General features: G+C 49.8%; 1 pseudogene; it reads left to right on the top strand.

Moving 5' to 3' along the window:
* Positions 1 to 904: 904 nt before the first annotated feature.
* On the top strand, positions 905 to 17,862 carry LOC136302464 (uncharacterized; annotated as a pseudogene).
* The last annotated feature ends 1,311 nt before the right edge of the window (positions 17,863 to 19,173 follow it).

Below are 19,173 nucleotides of genomic sequence, written 5' to 3'. Positions count from 1 at the left end.
GGAACATCAGAACCTGAGCAGAAACAATGGGCAAGTGACGGTGAAGTGACTGCGCCTGCTGACTTGTACTGGTTGACACTCTACCTGCTGATGGCTGACCTGTTCTGAGTTCTCAAAACGAACACACTGTACTGATTTCCCCCACCTGTTTGGCCAACTGCCTGTCGCTTCGGAGAGGACTATAAGGACCCCTGAGTTAACCACAGACTTTGAGATCTCCCCACAGAAGAAGACAGATCTATTGGCTGGACCACGAGGATTTCGTCTCTCTGTTGGTAGCTATAACCCACCTCCTCTTTCTCTTTTCTCGCTATCCTTTATTTCCCTTCAAATCTCCACTATTGCATTTGTTGGCACTAAATAAAGGTGCATTTTTGATTGAGTAAACTGAGTTGTCCCCTGCTCTGTCTTTTGCGCCTTGAGATCCTTAAAACAAACCCTCAGGTTCCCTGCATATATTTGCGGACCCTGACATTAAATTGGCGTCACGGACAGGATCTTGATGGACAGAGGGGTTGCGGGTTTTATATAGTTTGTAACAGGGAAAGGACCCTCGTCTCAGCCACACCTAGTACGCCACTTTGGTGAGCGCTGTTAGAAAGCAAGGGGGGCGAGGGAAAATTCCCACAAACTCTATACGCCCAGGCGAATAGCACTCCCTGTCATCAGGATTTCACAAAAAGATCTCATTGTGCAAAAGATGGGACTGTAGTTATGTTTTTTTGTGTGTTTTGGGCTGCTTGGTGTAGTTGAGGAGACAACTATTTGTAACTAAGGTGAACCTCCCAGGCAGTTTTGGTCTCCTCGCCCATTCCAGGGAAGCGAAGGGAAACACAGTTTTAGCTGTGCTTTTGGTGTAACTTTAAGAATACCTTCCTGAGAGTGGTTTTGGTCCCTTCACAAAATGACTGAAAAAAATAAGAATGCATTTTATGCTTTGTTAGCGAAACATGGCGCTAGATCTTCTCCAGGTGGAGAAAGGTGGGCACAGAATAATTGGTTTACCTTTGAAAGCATAGTGAATAGAATATATTCTTTACAACATGATGCTAGATATAAACTGGGAAGAAATAAAACCATTCTTTGCTCAGTTTTGGGGGCCTGTCTCTTGGCAGCCATAGCAACCCATTTTAAATGGGTAAGTGAAGAAAAAGCAGTGATAGAATCCCTGCAAAATTTGGTAGAAGCTTTGCAAACACAATTAGAACAGGAAAGAAAGAATTATTTGCTGCAGACTTCCCTTGCAGAAGGGCGAAGTAAAAACTTAAAATCTGCAGATTCACCCACAGAAATAGAAAGAAAGGAGACAGACAACATTAAACAAATCTACCCTCAGAAAGAATTAGAACACATGTAAAATTGTGGGGAACACTGTTGCTCCAACTTGAGACCTCTCATCAAAACAGAATATAATTCTATAAATGAAGAGGATCATGATCCCCACATAACCACCAAAGAAATACCATACACGGCCACTGAATTAGCTAAATTAAAGAAAGAATACTCCCGCCTCCCAAGTGAATCAGAGACGGAGTATGTGTTTAGAGTTTCCCTCACTGGGGGTGACCAAATTCAATTAAGTGAACAAGAAGCAAGTGGCTATTGGGGACATGGAGTTTTCTTAACAACAGGAAATACACGTGCTCCATGGTCCCTGACACAGCGTGCAGCTTACTGGGCAGGGGGTTTAAACCCCCTTGAGAGGGGTGACCCTCTGGCAATAGTCGGCACTCCAGACCAACTCCTAGAAAACATACACAAAGCTGCATGCTTGCAAATGATGCATGAAAGGAAATTAATCTCTGGCTATGAGTCATCAATGCAACAGCCTGCCAAACCTGAGATCATGACCCCCCTAATTCGAGGTTTGCCAGAGTCTCTTAAACCAACAGCAATTCTTCTTCAATAAACAAGAGCATCTATCTCTCTGGTAGATAGTCTTGAAAGATTTCTTGGCCATACAAGAGATCGAACTGGTTCCACTGACTCCACTGACTCCTCACCTTTTACAACTCCTAGCACACAATATAAGAGCAATCGTAAACTTTGGACATGGAGTGAGGTAGCAGAGGAGTTTATAAGTTACAGTAGAAAATATGGACCAGTGACGTACTCAGAGGACAAACAAGAAAAACCCAGAGGAGTCAGGCACGTTGCCTCTCCTAATGAAAAATCAGAAAAGGGAAAACAAATTTCCAACTGGCAGCAACGGTGGTGGCTAGGACTGAAAAGACGAGTGCCACGAGAAGTAATGGATAAATTGCCATATGAGAAATTGTCTAAAATAATTTCTAATTGGCTCTGTCCCAAACATATTGTATTGGAACCATCAAACCGACAACCCAGCGCGCCTCCTCTCTGCAAAGACGACAGTCCATCCTCCACTAACTTGGAAAACCAAGCAATTTTTGGACAAACATCTGCAGAACTAAGGCCATCTGCTGGATTCAGAGAACCAGTGTCCCAAGAACAGTAGCAGGAGCCAGTGAAGAGAACATCGCTCAGCGTCACTCCAGGCACGGCTGATGCCGGGCACAGCTCAGCCTGTGGGGAGCTCCCATAGCTCCTGCCTTCTCCCTCCCTGCTGACAGCTCCCTCCTTCCAGCCCTCAAACCCTGCCCATCCCCCCTTATTCCCTCCCAGCTCATCCCTTTGCTTCGCCTTTCATTAATAAACACTTTGGCTTCTTCACTTTACTTGTATCTCTGTGGAGCTGAAGCGGCGTAAAAACCTAAGGCCTGGAACACACAGGCCCTTGCTGCCGTCCTCTTCCGCGCCGTGTTTTCTGCAGAGACACAGAGGAGTGAGGCCGCGTCAGGCTGGAAAGGTGCCTGTGCTGAAGGTCCAGTTATACAACACTGTGGAGTTTAAGGTCCTACTGAGCAGCCTGAAGCTCCTGGATTTTGGAAGAGCCAACCTGAGTATGCTCTGAACCCAGCTGTGAGGGATTCCATGGCAAGCATCTACAGGAGGCAAAGAAGCTTGGAATGCTGGAAGCTTTCAAGAATAGCTTCCTGAAAGCACAGCAGTGCTCCATCCTTGCACAGGGTTAGGGAGAGGGCAGAAGCAGAGACCATCAGGCCATAAAAGGGAGCTTTGGGTGTGCCTTAGGGCAAGTGAAGCAGCAGCAGCACGGTGGCCGAGACTCGGACGCGTGACCGAGCCAATGGCCCGAGCGCCGTCAGGCAGTGCCGGGATCCCGGCTGCGGTTCTGGTGCCCAGAGCTGAGGAATCGCAGCCCCTGCCTCAGAGCCTGTCAGAAAGCCAAGCAAGTGAGAGCAGAGGGAGGGCAGCCTTCCAGTCTCTCCTGGGCATGGCCACAAAGCAGCCCCTGCTTCTCCTTCTTCCGCCTGTTTTTGGGGTGTGCTGATGGCAGCGCCAGCCAGGCTGTGCTCTGTGTTCCAAAGGCTGTGGAGAGCGGGCATGAAAAGTGCTGCATGCACAGCAGAGAGTGTTGGAACGTGCTGGCAAGAGCATCCGGCGGGAACAGGGCTCTGGTCTCTGGCTGGGAAGAGCCTGGTTTTGCTGCTGTGAGCGCAGGCAGGCGTCGAGGCAGGTGAAGAGGCAGCCGGCAGCTTGTGTTTGTAGAGGGCCTGGGGCTGCATGTGCGAACCTCCACCTGGAACCACACTGGGTGAAATCCCAGATAGAGCTGGAGCGCCTGTCCAGAAAGCACCAGAAGGAATTCAGCCTTGCCAGGGTTTCTTAAGAGTGTGTTGGTGTTCCCCAGGAAAGGTACACATTTGGGGAAATGCCTCTGGGGGAAAGGGGCTTGCTGCTAAAGGAAAGCGCTTTCCTAGGAGCTCCCGGTGCTGTCAGAGCAACTGTCCCCCTTTGGCTCTCTGTGGTCCTTTCAGTCCTTGAGGCCCGTTGCACTTGGCAGATGGACAAGGGAAAGGAGAAGGCTGTGAAGAGCAGGTTTGGAATCCACCTGGACTTGCGGAGACCAAGGCCAGCACCTGCAGCAGGGTGTGTTCCCCCCCCTTTGGACACAGGTGTGAGCAGGAGCATCTCTGTCCAGCTGCCAGCCCCAAAGCTGTCTTTGAGAGCTGTGAATTCAAAGGCCTTCGCGCACACACCTCTCACATCTTACCTGTCTGCTGTGTTTCAACTCTTGGCAATATGCATTTCCCTTTTGCTTGCTGCAAGCTTCTGCAGCCCAGAGGGCCGGCACCGAGCTGGGCTGTGTGGGCCAGGCAGCACAGAGAGTCTTAGCTGATCTTGGGGTGTCTGTGGCCTCAGAAAAGGCTTGGAAGGTTTGCCTCCCAAGGCGCCCTGCTCACTGGCTCTTCCTGTGCATCTTGGAGAGAACAAGGCAGGCATTTCTGGCAGCTGGGCATTAGCAGGCCTTCAAACGGGGGCGTGTTGTGGAGCAGGCCCAGTTGAGACACCGTGAGAGGAGCCCAGCGCTCCTTGCCCCTCTCTGCAGACACGTGAGCATTGTCTGCTTTCGGGATGACCCCGGCTGTGTCAGGGGGTGCTGCTACGTGGACACAAGACAGCCGGTCCTGTCCTGCCGGGTCCCAGCAGTTCTTTGCAGCAGTCCTGCATCCCCGTCAGGATGCCGGCCAAGAGAGGTCCTGGAAGCTGAGGCAGCTGATTTGAAGCTTGCGCGAGTGCCTACAGGTCAAGGCCAAGGGCGTTCCCTCAGGATAGAGCAGTCTTGAGAGGTCTCTAGAATTCAAAGAAATCAGCAGACAAATGCATGGTCCACGAAAAGCTCTTTGATTGGCAGGAGGTTAGGGCTCTGCACCCCAGCACAAGGCTTCTTTACCACGTCCAAATTGCAGTGGGTTTCTGCAGGAATTCTATCAAAAATACCTTCCGTCTTTAGACTGCTGAGGTGATTCCATAGGCAGGGGCTTAGAAAGAAACACATTGCATCAGAATCCTAGACTTGAAGCTAATGTCCACCTGCTGGCCAGGAGGAGTGTCAGCGCACCAAAGCAGCTCATCTTCCTCACCCCTTCCCTGCACAGGGCTGATTCCGTAGCCGCCCTTAGGTCTTCCCCAAGACTATGTCTATAGCTTTTTGTCAAGTCACTCTCTTGCCAAGTTAGTCTTCGAGGTTTTTCTTATGTTAACTGGTGCTAAGTACTTCTGGATATCTGTGCTAAGTACTCTTCCCTTCTGTCAATTGCCTGTGCTTCCTTACATCAAACAAAGGCCTTGTTTCATTCCTACATGTGCCTGATGCTGGCCCAAGTCTTTTGGCACTGCTTGCTTTCCTGTGGCATGTTCTACCTCCCCCGAGAGTAAAGAGGGAGCTGGAGAAGGAGCTTGCCAGGCTGCTCTCCATCCTTTACCAGCAGTCCCGCTTAAGCGGACAAGTCCGAGCTGAGCGCAAATGGAACAGCCGAGCACGGGAAGGGTGGGTGGGAAGGATGATCCAGGAACCGTAGGCCTGGCAGCCTGAGCTTGCTGCCGGGGAAGGCCTTGGAGCACATCCTCCTGAGTGCCATGCCACGGCACGTGCAGGGAACCAGGGGGTGGGAAAGCTCTGCGGCGGGATGGGGACAGCTGCGGATCTTGGCAGGGTGTTGAGCTGGGGTTGGTGTTGCTGGGCATGTTGGGGAAGGAGTCGTCTGGGAGATGACAAGTCTTGGCTGGAACTGGAGTCACTTTGAAGGCACCACCTGTGGTATGGCACAGCTTTGGTTATGGAGGACAGAAGGAATAGCTGGGACTTATCAAAAGCATGATGTCTCTGTGGAAGTGAAGAATGACTCAAGAAAAATGCAGAACACTTCCACAAGCCAAACACAGGTCCCAAATGGGAAAGCAAACAATCAAAACCTTGTGACCTCCAGAAGGAGCCCATGCACCCTTGGGCTAGAGTGCTGCAGAAGTCAAGACATAGAGCTTCACTGAGCCAGATGCTCACCTGGAGCACCAGCCCTTTGGTGCCTCAACATGGCAGATCAAAGCCCATTTCCCGGCTGTCACTGGCTGGGGCAAATGCTAGGTCCTGGCAGGACTGCAGCACTCAGCATCCTTAGCCAGCAGCAGCAAGTGCTGGCTGGGCAGAAACTTGCACCTCTGCCTTGCACTAAAGACAGCACCCTCCAGAACTGGCATTTACTATCTCAGGAAAATCTGACTCTGCTGTCACCAGAGCTGTAGGGTTGTGGGAACTTTGCTCATTTTGCTCCTCTTTGGCCTCTTCTCCAGCAGAAGAGAGAGCCATCATCACTGCAGGTGGCTGAGGAGCTACCACTAACTGTAGCAATGTATCTGCAGCAATGTATCTGCATAACTTGGAATACAAAGTGCTCAAGCCCAACTACCACCTAGAGATATTAGTTACAAGTAGCAGCTCTTTGGGAATATATCAAGGCCACAGAGAAACAAACTGGTCTAAAAAGAAGAGGAGCCTGGGAAATTGAATACCAGGACAAAAAGAATGAGCTAGAGGTCATGAAGGCTCGGAAATATAGCCAATCAAATTGCTTCAGGCACGTGTGCTGAGCCAACAAAGCAGACGAACCAATCAAGAAAGGCATGAAGGTGTGAACAGTGGTCTTACAATATATAAACGTAGTGTAATGTAAATATGAAGTGGCTTCTGCAGAAATCCTATCGGTTCTGTCGTTCAGAGGTACCGAGCTCCCACAAGTATCATTCAGATGTATTTGCTGGCAGCCAGAAATGAAAATTCGGGACTCAAGCTGTAGCCCTAAAGAGCAGGGAGATGCTCGAGGAGGCACCACCTTTGTTTTAGCAATTCAGCAAGTGAGCGAGTCCTTCTGTGAAAGGAATCACTTCCCTCCTTGCCTTCCTTCTGGCACCTGAGAAGGACAAAGACTGTCCCAAATGCAATTTGCAGGCTGCCACAAGTCTGTGCTACTTGTGTCTTTTCAACACAGCTCTACCCAAAGCTGCAGCCACAGCTGACACCAGAGAGGAAAGCCCCTGAGAGCAGCAGAGTCTGTGGGGGCTGTTGGCATTTACCTCTCCTCCTGTGGCAGTGTTGAGTGCTTTACAAACCTCTCCAAAAGTCTGAGAAACAAAAGAGCCACAAAGAAAGGAGAAAGCGTTTAGATCTTGGAGTGTAAGCCAGCCCAGACTGGAGATCTCTGCTGGAAATGCCTAAAACCTGCAGGATGCAGAAGGGCTCTGTCAGAAGGCAGATGAGGCATTTTGCTCTCAAGTGCATGGCCACTGGGCCTGAAGCATTGAGGATGACTGCCTCAGCTCAGAAAGAGAGTTTCTTCTTTCTTCTCGGGTTTCAGTCTCTAAATTATGCAGTTCTAATCCTGACCATGGAGTATTTCCTTCAGCAAACTCTTGGAAAGAAAGCTTTGATAGGGGGTAGGTTTCTCTTTCAGACAAGCACAATTCTTCTCCCTCTGTACATGTGGCCAACTGATTATAGCTATACAAAAATGCAGAGGAAATTAACACACCACTGTCCCACGCTTGAGAGACCAGGAGATCTACCAGGTCCTGTTGCCTACTGCAGGCAAGACCTTGGCAGTGTGACAATTTGACAATTTGACAATGCCTTCTGGCCACGCTTACAAATTCTGTACTGAGAGATGGGACAATCTAGCCTCAGTGTCTGAACATTTTTGCAGCTTGCCTGACTTCAGACTTGATAGATATTCTACCAGGAAAACACCTGGCCCATGGTTTTGTGGTTGGACTCACCCGCTGCCGATATTTTTGATTTTGATGGATTTTGTCATGGGATTTTCCATGCTCAAAAATGTCCCTGTGGAAAACAAAATTCAAGATGCTGACTTTCAAGCAGAGATCCCAGCTTCCAGGAGGCACAAAAGGCAGCCCCATTGCTGGGGCTCTGAAAACTTTGTGGTCGCCTGGGTAACAACAACAAAACAACCAGACAGACAGCTCTGAAGCAAAAATGGCCAGCAGAGACTGATTTTCTCCAGAAGTTCCTATGGGGAATCCTAAATGTCCCTGTGATATCAAACTGAAGAGGAACATTTGGTCCAGCTACGCTGCCACGTGCACACAATACGCTATCCTCCAGACAACAAATACACAAGACGTACTCAGTAGCTCCAGGGAGTCCTCCTCGATCTGCTGTTGCTGAGCAGCAGCTGTGTCAGCGCAGGAGATGAACCGACTGCCCGGGATCACCGTCTCAGCTTGGGGAGCAAAGGCTCCTTGACACAATGCTCCTGCTGCAGCTGGTTTGGTGAAAGAGCCTGTGTAGATCTGGGAGAAGAAATGAGTTTGTTTAAGAAAGGTGGCTGGCAGAGATGACCCTGAGATACGTTCCAAATGCCAGCCCTTAGGAAGATGCTGTCAGCCTGCCACACGCAGGGCTCTTCAAATGGATTTTTTGCACGTCCACTTCCCTTTGACTGGATGGGCCAAAGCCAAAGGCTGGTTTTACTGGAGTTCATGGCCAGATTCATCTTCCATTTTCAGGGATTTTCTGAAGGAGGACTGCCACAAGGACCATTCCACCTCCTCCCAAGGGCTCTTTTCCCCCTCCAAGGGCTGCAGACACACTTGCAGCTCCTTGTTCAAATGTTCTACCTCCTCCCACGGAGTGCTCTTGTCCTCCACCACGTTCAGGTCATGCTCAACCGGCAGCACTTCTGGTGGAGGCAGTTCCTGTGGCTCACGCCGATCCTGGGGCTCCTCCTCCTCAGTCATTTGCTGGAAGCCTTTGCAGGGTGCCTGGCCAGACGTCAACACTTCCACCTCGAGTCAAAAAGAATAAAGCAGTCAGAGACTACAGCTTGTCCCTGTCAGCCTAGAGTCATCAGCTGTGAGCAAAGGGAAAGAAGAGATTTACAAGGGCTACAGACAGCTTGTTTCCATCCTCCGTCTTGGGCACCATGTTCCACTGTTAAAACACCACAAGAAACGAGGAGAGCAGGAAGAGGCCAGCAGGAGTCAGTTTGGATGACTGCTGGCCAAAAGGCCAAAGGACTACTTCCATTGTCCAGGGCAGCAGTTGAGATTCAAGATACCAGGAAATGTCCTTCAGAACGGCTGCCACAGACACTACAACAGGATGGCCCTCAGAGGCATCACCCCACTTGCCTGCTGCTCTGCAGTGGAAAGGCAAGAAGGGCAGAAAGCACCAGCTTGGTGACTGTGGCGGTTATTGCTGTTTCACTCACTTGCTTTTCTGGACTTTGAGGGAGGACATTAATTATGTCTCTCATGAGTTTCCTTTCTTCCTCCAGCCTCTTCTCCCTTGCCTTGATCCTAGCCTCCGTTTCCTGCAGCCCTGCTTGCAGCTGTTCCTTGATGTTCTGTAAAAAAAGAGAGAGAGGATGTTTCATCATTCATCTCCTCTTGGAGATGAATCTCCATCATGTCTTCTCTGTTGCTCCTCTTCAGTGCCTTAATGTCACTCTGAGCTTCAGGCAGCTCTGCTTGTGGCTCTGCCTTGATATTCTGCACACACAAACGCAGAGCAAGTGACAGGGAGCTGCCATCAGGCTCAGCTTTTTCCTCTTTCAGCCTCAAAATCACATTCACTCAGCCACTTCTTTCTGCGTCCCTGCCCACCTCTGCTTCCACTGCCAACCTCCTTTCCCAGTGCCGATCTCTGCACATGACAAGGCTCGATGCTTTCTGTGCCTCTGGGACTCCTGGTCTCCTCAGTCCCAAGAGCTCTGTTTTATGCCCCTCTTCCTGCCCTTCACTCTGTCAGCTACCTCTTCATTCTCCTGTGGCTCTTCCACCTGCTGCCTGAGCTGCTCTTCCTGCTCTTGGGCTGGCAACAGCTCTCCCTGAGTCTGGCATGGCATCTCTGAGAGCGCAACCTGCTCATGCCTGTTGTCTGGAAGAAGCTGCACAGAAAGCAAGAGAAGATGGCTTTCAACTTCCCATACAACATCTGTGGGCAGGAGGAAACCCCAGGGACAGAAAGCACCATTTCTAGAGCCCTGGCAGGGCAAAAGTCTCATCAAGATGAAGACACCAGAATAAACAGATGAGTGGGATTCTGGGTCAGGTTTGTCTATGATGCCAAGGTCCTCCTATGAAGCTGTAGGTGCAGATTGTCCCATTGGTCCTGTCTCTGGCTCTTTCTAGGAACCAGAGGGACCCTGACTGAGCCTGTGAAGCACTCAGCTTGGAAAGTCATGGTTCATTGATTTTTGGTTTGTGGTTTTAATTTTTTTCCTGTGCACAGCATCCGTTTGTAACATCAGCGAATCCAGCGTTCACCCTGACACTGCTGATCACGGCAGTGAAGAAGAAGAAGAAGGAGTAGACATGAATGTGACATTCGTGTAATGACTGGTTATCTCAATAATCACCTTAGAGTAGGCTTGTAGAGTAGGATTATAGGATTAATATTCTATATTATCTATATAGAATAAGGTTATGAGGAAATAAAATTTCTGAATCGTAAGCTCATCTGGAAGATTCCGTTCTTTCTCACCCTGACAATAAGTGCAGCGTTTCCGTTGGAGTGTTCAGTTGTCTGTTGAAGATGCAGAGCGACGTTGATGGCTTCTTTGGTGTGCCTTGAAAGTGGGGAAGGCTCCGCTTCAGTCATCCTCTCCAGACCACAGTGCCTTTGGCATACGGCCCACTGACCGTATTTTGCACACCTGTGGTGCTTCAATTTGAGGCAGAAAGGGCAGTGGCATTTGCAGGCAAAACCAAAGGAGGAGTGGGGCAGCCAAAAGATCCTGTGCACATGCAGGTCTTCAGCTGTGACTCAAGAGCATTTGGGTTGGTGCCATTTGGATTTGTATCCCGAAGTGCAATCTCTTTGGCTTCAGGAGAGTCTTGCTCAAGTGAGAAATCAGCAAGATCAGTGAGAGTGCTCGGAGAGGTTTCCTCTGGTGCAGAGCTGTCAGTGTCTGTGAGGTGAGAGCGGGCCCAGCCTCGCCCAGGGCGGAGGCCCCTGGCAGAGCCCGGAGCAGCCTGAGCCTGGGCAGAGGCAGGCTGCAAGGAGGCCCTTGTGGCCTGGGAGTGGGCGAATGCTCAGCTCTCAGAGCCCGACTGGCAGCCGGCCGCTCCTGAGGGGAAGCATAGCCGAGCTGGGCACAGCACAGATGGGTGGCATCGGCCATCGGCAGTCTGCACAGGAGCAGAGAAAGGCAAACGGCAGCCGAGGGCTGCAGGCCTGGCTGAGGATTCCCACTCTTGTGCCGGTTGCCCTGTAACTCCTGGCAAAGGTGAGCAGTGTGTGCAGCACTCCGGGCACAGGGGAGGGAGCCGGGCTGCTCCGCAGGCTCCAGCACAGAGCAGCGTCCTTCAGGCACGGCACTTCTGCTGGGGGAACTGAGGCCAGGGCGAGGCAGGGACAGCTTGCCCCAAGAGCCAAACACACACACCCACTGTAAATGGAATGCTGCTTTTTATTGCTTTTCCCAGCCCAGGGCGAACCGTGTGCCCTTTCCCTTTGGCTGGGTACTGGGGAACTTTTATTCTCTCCCGACCGCCTACTTTTCTGTCCCCTCCCCTCTTCTCCTACTTCCCTTTTGGTCTGGGCTTCAAGCTGGCCCCTCTCCCATCTCACATCAAAAGCCAACAAATTAACTAGGACAAATCCAAGCCATAAATAACAATGCCTAGAACCAACAATTTTCATTCATTTTTCTAATCATCTTCCAACTGCAGCAAAATGTTGCCCTGTATCTCACAGAAGGAATCGGGGATGAGCCTGTGGCTTGCGCTTGAGCAGTGAACTGATTTGGATGGGAGCAGAAGGCTTTCAGTAGGTAATTGGTGTTTTCTTGATTAATTTCTGAAGGAAAGACACAATGTGGCTTCAGTCAGCAAACACATTTTCAAGGTGTAGTGACAAAATGCTTGGGAGCAATTCCCAGAGAAGGAAGGTGCTGAGAAAATCTTGAACTGAAACAAATCACGAATTCCCTTAGCATTAACAGAGAGTGTTGAGCCGTCTATTTCCTCCAGTGCACTGATTAATGTGTGCAAGTGGCTACCTTAGCCTTGAGAATAGAGTAGTCCTCCTAAGAAGGTAGCTGGAATGCATTCAAGGGGAAGCAATTGGTTCTAGGAGGCTCTTGAGCATCAGAGGAGAATTTGAGGAATGGGATGTTCCCCGAATGACCACCAGAGATCCTTAAGAGACCCCTACTCTCTCGTTCTTCACTTCTGAGACGTGATTTAAATTTGTCCAATAATTTCAGGGAATATTTAGCCTGTGAGTTTCTGCAAAGTAATAAGTGGGTCTTATTTCCATGGTTACAAATCAGTAGGTGAGATTTCTGAGTGAGCACATGTTAGAGGAGTGATTCCCCACACAGCCAGCACTGAAATAAAGTCATGCCTCCTTTCTCACACTGAGCTGGCACCGGGGACCAGGCCCTGCTTGGGAACTTCCATTTTAGTCCCTTCTGTTGAAAGGTGAGAATGAAACTTCTTCCAGCTGTTTCCCTCTGGTTTCCATTCTTGGGGGCCAAAGATCTGTGCTGCAGGTGGCCCGGCTGTGTTCTGAGGAATGCAGCCTCCACAAAGCCCTTGGTTTCCCCACAAGCCATCATGATTTCTTGCCAGATGTGCCCAGCTCTGGCAGGAGAAAGAGCCCGCAGCGCAGTGGGCGCCGTGCCCCGCCCAGCCAGGGCTCTCTGGCACAGAGCAGCAGCAGTGCCAGCACCTTTCAACCCACTCCTGCCTTGGCTTCGCCTGGGACACAGAAGCCTCTGGAAATCAGCACCACATGTCGCGTTCCCGGCTTGGAGCAGCTGCTGCTGCTGGCGGGCAGACCTGGCCCCTTGTATTGCTTCCAAGTAGGAATCCAGGCGGTGATAGAGACGTACATACATGGAAACCCCGGGCTTGTCCAATAAGTGGGCAAATGTATGGGGGAATGTGTTAGGAATCATTTCAGCTGTTATGCCAACACTGCCTGCTCTCCTTTTCTCTCTTCACATTTCCTCTTCTTTCCCGTCTCACATTTCCCCCCCTTCCCACTCACAATTCTCACAGTTTTCCTGTCGTTTTCCCCTCCCAACTTTTTCTCATTTTTCCCACCCTCCTCAGCTCACTTTCCTCCTGCTTTACCTCTCACCTTTTCCCACCTTCCCACTCTTTCCTGGTTTTTTCTTCCCTCATGCTTCTCCCCATTTTTCCCTCACTTATCCTGCCCTTTTCTCCCCTCACGTTTCTCTCCTTTTCTCCGTCATTTTCCTCAGCATTTTCTCTTCCCGTTTCTCACTTTCACCCTCCTGTTTCTCGCCCTTTTCCTCTCACATTTCTCACACTTTTCCCCTCACGTTTAGCATTCTTTCCCTGTCACGTTCCTTATACTTCTCCTCTTGCATTTTCTGCCCTTTATTCACTCCTGTTTTCTGCCACTTTTCCCATCAAACTTCCCACCTTTCTTTCCCCTCATGTTTTCTGCCTTTTTCTGCCCTCTGGTTTCTCACTCTTTTCCCCGCAGGATTCTCACCATGTTCCCCTCACGTTTTCTGCCCCTTTCTCTCTCTTTGCCAGTAAAGTTTCTCACTCTTTCCCCCTCACATTTCCTTCCATGTTTTCCCCCTATAGTTCTCACCCTTTCCCCCTCATGTTTTTAGAATTTTCCCGTTGTGTTTCCTGCCTTTTCCTCCTCTCACCTTCCTCTCCTATTGTCACTCACATTTTTCACCATTTCCCACTCAGGTTTCCTACCCTTTTCTTCCCTCACACTTCCCTCCTTTTTTCATTCACATTTCTCACACTTGCCACCTCACGTTCGCTGCCTTTTTTTCCCCTCACATTTCTTAAGCCACTGCTTCCTGTCAGTGACTGTTCCTCTTCAGAAGCTGAGGGGCTTCTCTTCTTTTCTCCTGTCATCCCCTACTCCAAATAATGGGCGCCACAGCAGCGCTCCAAGAAGCCCCTGCCTGTGCGTCTGCTGAACAGAATGTCTCTGCTCAGCTTGAAGAATCCCATTAAGAACAACCTCAGCTGCACTGCACTTCCTGCTGCAGTTTTGATTTGTATTTCAATTCTATAGGGTCTTCACAGTGTTCTAAGTAAAGAGGTACCACGAGGGATACGCATGGCAGGTGAGCAGCCACTGCACCATCCGCCTCAAGCGGATCCCATCTCCGTTTTCATCGCCTCACAGTCACTGTGACTCCTGCCTGGACGAAACCACTTGTGATGCTTCTTGATGCTAAACCAAGTCCATCTGCACAAGAAATGCTTTTGGCCGTCTTCTGGAAAAAAAAAGAAAAGTTTTTATTTCAAAACATTCAAACCCTGGAGTTTCTTCCTCTGTTCACCTATTTGAATTGCCTCGACATCAAAATACTGCCAGCCGACATTCCAAAGTGGCTGGTCTATGTCGGTGTGCACAGAGCAGAGGTGCCACGCCGTCTCCGTTTCCCGGGTGTCTGTTAATGTCCATTTCAACAGACGGCTGAGGGCTCGGCCTGCCCCAGCCACCATCTTGTGCGTGGCTGCCTCTGCTCTCTGGCCTCCATCTTGGGCATGGCTGCTCCAGCCCTGGCCGCCATGTTGTTCTTGGCTGCCTCAGCCCTGGCTGCCATCTTGTGCATCCACCTAGTCCAACTCTGAAGCAAACGTGTCGCTGTTTTGCCAGCAGTCAGCACCAGAGATGCCAACACCAGCGTAAGCAATAAGCGGCTTTTGCTGGAGTGCAAAGCAGCAAAGGAGTACCAAAGGATAAGCTAAGCAATGCACCTGATTGTTACAGCAGAAGACTGCCTGTAGGGATTAAGAAAGGCACATGGCCAGTTACCCATATGCTTTGCCATCCTCCTGACACACTCGTCAGCTGGCGAGCCCCTGTCACACCAAAGGATTGGAAATGCACTCCCAGGAACCAGGGATTCCTATGCAGCTCGCCCACCCACAGGCCAGGCCACAGACTTTGCTGTTAGAGGCCCCAGATTTTATTCTGTTGAATAAACAAGCTACCAAAACTTCTAGTGCAGGAACATCTGATTTCATCCTTCTCTCGGCCCGGGCTCAGAGAGGAACCAAGGCAGTCTGCTTTGACCATATATCTTCAAACAAGACCACACAGATCTGATTCCGTGGCCTTGTCTGGCTTCTAAGTGTGGAAAGGTAAACACCTGTTGCACTACCAACCGGATTCATCTATCATACCGGTAATGGTCATGCCTGTTTTGTTTATGAGCCAATACAAATACAATGTTTAGTTGGAAGGGTCGTCTGGAGGTTAGCTTTGGCTTAGGGCCTGTTGTTGTGTCCTTAGTACTTCACCAGAATTGTCCTTTTCCAGGCAGTGGTGCTGTCCCCTCGGCTGCAATGGCATCTTCAGCTGGTCCCACAGGGATTGCCAACACTCTGGTTGTGCTGAACGCCTTGTGAGCGGAGTCGTCAGTCACTTGGGTGAGCAGATTCTCTGTCACGGAGTCCAAACTTCCGCTCTGGGATGCACCAAGGTAACAAGAGGAAAGCACTTCTGCAGTTCTGACATGGAAATTGTCCTGCTGGGTGGGCTTTGCTGTGAGTCTGAAACACAGCAGCTCTCTGGCCATATGGTGCTGCTGGCAGAGCTAGCTGCTGCCTACTCAAGGCTCAGGTAGGCACCTGAACTGCCTCGTCGCACTGCAAAAACCATCTCAGTACTCAGGGCACGCCCAGATGCCTCATCTCAGTGGAAGTCCCACTGGCAGTGTCAGAGCAGTGGCTCCTCGGCATTGGTGCTGCCTGTGCTCTCTGCCCTGGCCCTGGCAGTGCTGGCCCCACTGCCATGCATGCACAGGGAATGGGAACTGCTGCCTGACGTTTTTCAGCTGCACCACTGCTGCTGCTGAAGACACCTTGATGAATGGATTAGTGGGATTGTGGACCATATGAGCCTGTGATAGCAAGGTCCTGGACATGAAGGCAGAGGTGCAGAGTGTCCTGCCAGTCCTATTTCAGCATATTTCTGGAAACCAGGGAATCTCTCTTGATCCACTGAGGCACTGAGTTTGCAAAGTAATGGTTCCATTATTGCTGTTGTTGTTGCTGCTGCTGTTGTTATTGTTGTTTTCCCTTTGTGCTGCAACTCTATTTGATGCCAGCCGAGCCTCTCTCCAGATGGGCATCTCTGATCATTGCAGTGAAGCAATGCAGGCAGTTCAGGAGGTGGTGACGACCATTTCAGGATGACTCTCTCCAGTTCAAGCCCTGAGTGGGAGTCAGAATAAAAACTCTATCAAACCTCAACTCCATTGGAAGATTCCCTTCCTTGTCACCCTGTGCATAAAATCTACATTACCTTTCTGAATTGTCCATTGTTTTTTCAAGATGGAAAATCCTGCTGATGGTGATTTTGGTATGGTTAGGAATTGGGGAATGATCTCCTTCTAATGCCAACATGATTTCTGCTTTTCTATTTCCTTCATATATATTCCTAGCTCTGTAGACTACTGTTGCATAGTTATATAGTTCCTAGGTAACTTCAGTACTTTTCCTCCTCTGATAGGCAGAAAGACAAAACACGTTCCAAAGGCTCCTATCTTATCTTGCCTCCTCTGGGAGCCAAGGTTGAAACAGCAGTACTGATAGGCAGTACAGCTAGGAGCAAGAAAGAGGGGCTCCAGAGGAGGTGGGAGCAAAGCAGGAATATTTCCTCATTATTTGTGCTTCTATTTGGGAATTCTTGTCAATTATGCTAATGTTCCACACTTGTTAGACCACATTTGCCCTATGTGGGGCGGGTGTTTTTCCATATCTGCCCCTGGAGGCCTCCAGTTAAAGGCCAGATTTGACATTACCTGCTACAGTAATGTCGCAAAAGTGTGTTGTTTTATTTTTCAGTCATTAGGGCACCACTTCCTCCACACTGCGGTGCCTTTGGAATATGGCCCATCCGCCCTTGTTTGCACAGCTGTGGTACTTCTACATGAGGCAGAAAACGCATTTCCAGCCAAAAGGCCAGAAGGAGTGGGGCAGCCAGAGCATTCTGTGCAGTTACAGGCCTGCAGCTGTGACTCGAGAGGGTTTTGGTTGCTGCCTGGTGTGGCAGGTGCGTCTCCTCTGTGACTGCCTCTCCTCCTGGCTGCCCATGGATAGCAGGTACAGGGTTCTGCAAGGGGAATGGAACAGGTTGGTGATGTCTGCTGGCAAGAGAGTGCAGTGGAAAATGTTGGGGAAATGTTTGACCGTAACAAACTGTGAATTCCTTAAGCTTTACCAGACAGTTGTTAGTCCTGTATTCCCTCCTAGCAGTGCAAGTGGTTATCTTAGGTGGGAGAATAAAGAGAGTGGAACTGCTGAAAAGATAGCTTCGACGTATTTAAGAGGAAGAAATTTTTTTTCAGAGGCTCTTGACCATCAAAGGAGAATTTGAGGCATGAGATCTTTCCCAAATGACCACCAGAGACTTTTAAAGCGACCTCTATTCTGATGCAATTAATTTTGTGGAAGTGATTTAATATATGAAACTATGTGTAGGGGGTTGGGGTGATGCCTCTGAGTGCCATCCTGCTGTCGTGTCTGTCACAGCTGTTCTGAAGGACATTTCTTGGTATCTTGAATCTCAACTGCTGCCCTGGACAATGGAAGTAGTCCTTTGGCCTTTTGGCCAGCAGTCATCCAAACTGATTCCTGCTGGCCTCTTCCTGCTCTCCTTGTTTCTTGAGGTGTTTTAACTATGGAACATTGTGTCCAAGACAGAGGATGGAAACAAGCTGTCTGTAGCCCTTGTAAATCTCTTCTTTCCCTTTGCTCACAGCGGATGACTCTTGGCTAACAGGGACAAGCTGTAGTCTCTGACTGCTTTGTTCTGTCTGACTCGAGGTGAAACTGTTGACATCTGGCCAGGCAGCCTGCAAAGGCTTCCAGCAAATGACTGAGGAGGAGGAGCCCCAAGGTCAGCATGAGGCGCAGGAACTGTCTCCACCAGAAGTGCTGCTGGTTGAGCATGACCTGAACGTGGTGGAGGACAAGAGCACTCTGTGGGAGGAGGTAGAACATTAGAACAAGGAACTGCAAGAGTGTCTGCAGCCCTTGGAGGGGGAAAAGAGCCCTTGGGAGGAAGTGGAATATGGTCCTTGTGGCAGTCCTCCTTCAGAAAATCCCTGAAAACGGAAAATAAATCTGACCATGAACTCCAGTAACACCAGCCTTTGGTTTTGGCCCATCCAGTCAAAGGGAAGTGGACGTGCAAAAAATCCGTTTGAAGAGCCCTGCGTGTGGCAGGCTGACAGCATCTTCCTAATGGCTTGCATTTGGAATGGCATCTCAGGGTCATCTCTGCCAGCCACCTTTCTGAACCAAACTCATTTCTTCTCCCAGATCTACACAGGCTCTTGCACCAAACCAGCTGCAGCAGGAGCATTGTGTCAAGGAGCCTTAGCTCCCCAAGCTGAGACGGTGATCCCGGGCAGTCGGTTCATCTCCTGTGCTGACACAGCTGCTGCTCAGCAACAGCAAATTGAGGAGGACTCCCTGGAGCTACTGAGTACGTCTTGTGTATTTGTTGTGTGGAGAGTGTGATTGATAACTGGCTAGCTGCAAGAGGTCGCGCAGACATGAGAGAGCTTTGCTGAGCACACAGGCACTCTCATGAAAACCAGCAAGGCAGTAAGCTTCGTATGTCCTTGAGCACAGCTGGAATACGATAACAAGACCTTGTAGCTGAAAGATATGAGGGAGAAGCACGGTAAAACTAAAACTTACTCAAACTATGTAACCACAAAGAAATGTAGAAAGAGGCGTAGCTGACTTTTAGTCTGAGCACCAATCCTGAGCTTAACTTTTGCAATATGTATGAGCTGATTATAGAAGATATAAATGTGTGTATGCTACCTGAAATAAACGAGATTTGCTGACCATGAAAGCATGAGGCTCTTCTCCTGCGGCTCCGGTTACCCCAACATTGTTGTCTGGAGGATAGCGTATTGTGTGCACGTGGCAGCGTAGCTGGACCAAATGTTCCTCCTCAGTTTGATATCACAGGGACATTTAGGATTCCCCAGAGGAACTTCTGGAGAAAATCAGTCTCTTCTGGCCATTTCTGCTTCAGAGCTGTCTGTCTGGTTGTTTGGTTGTTGTTAGCCAGCTGACCACAAAGTGTTCAGAGCCCCAGCAATGGGGCTGCCTTTTTAGGTGTCTCCTGGAAACTGGGATCTCTGCTTCAAAGCGAGCATCTTGAATTTTGTTTTCCTCAGGGACAATTGTGAGCATGGAAAATCCCATGAGAAAATCCATCAAAGTCAAAAATATCGGCAGCGAGTGAGTCCAACCACAAAACCATGGGCCAGGTGTTTTCCTGGTAGAATATCTATC

The sequence above is a fragment of the Chamaea fasciata genome, unplaced genomic scaffold (assembly GCF_029207755.1).
Source record: "Chamaea fasciata isolate MVZ Bird 193981 ecotype frontalis unplaced genomic scaffold, bChaFas1.0.hap1 SCAF_29, whole genome shotgun sequence".
Lineage (NCBI taxonomy): Eukaryota > Metazoa > Chordata > Aves > Passeriformes > Sylviidae > Chamaea > Chamaea fasciata.
The sequence above is the reverse complement of the archived record's forward strand: the minus strand, read 5'-3'. Positions and strand labels throughout refer to the sequence as shown.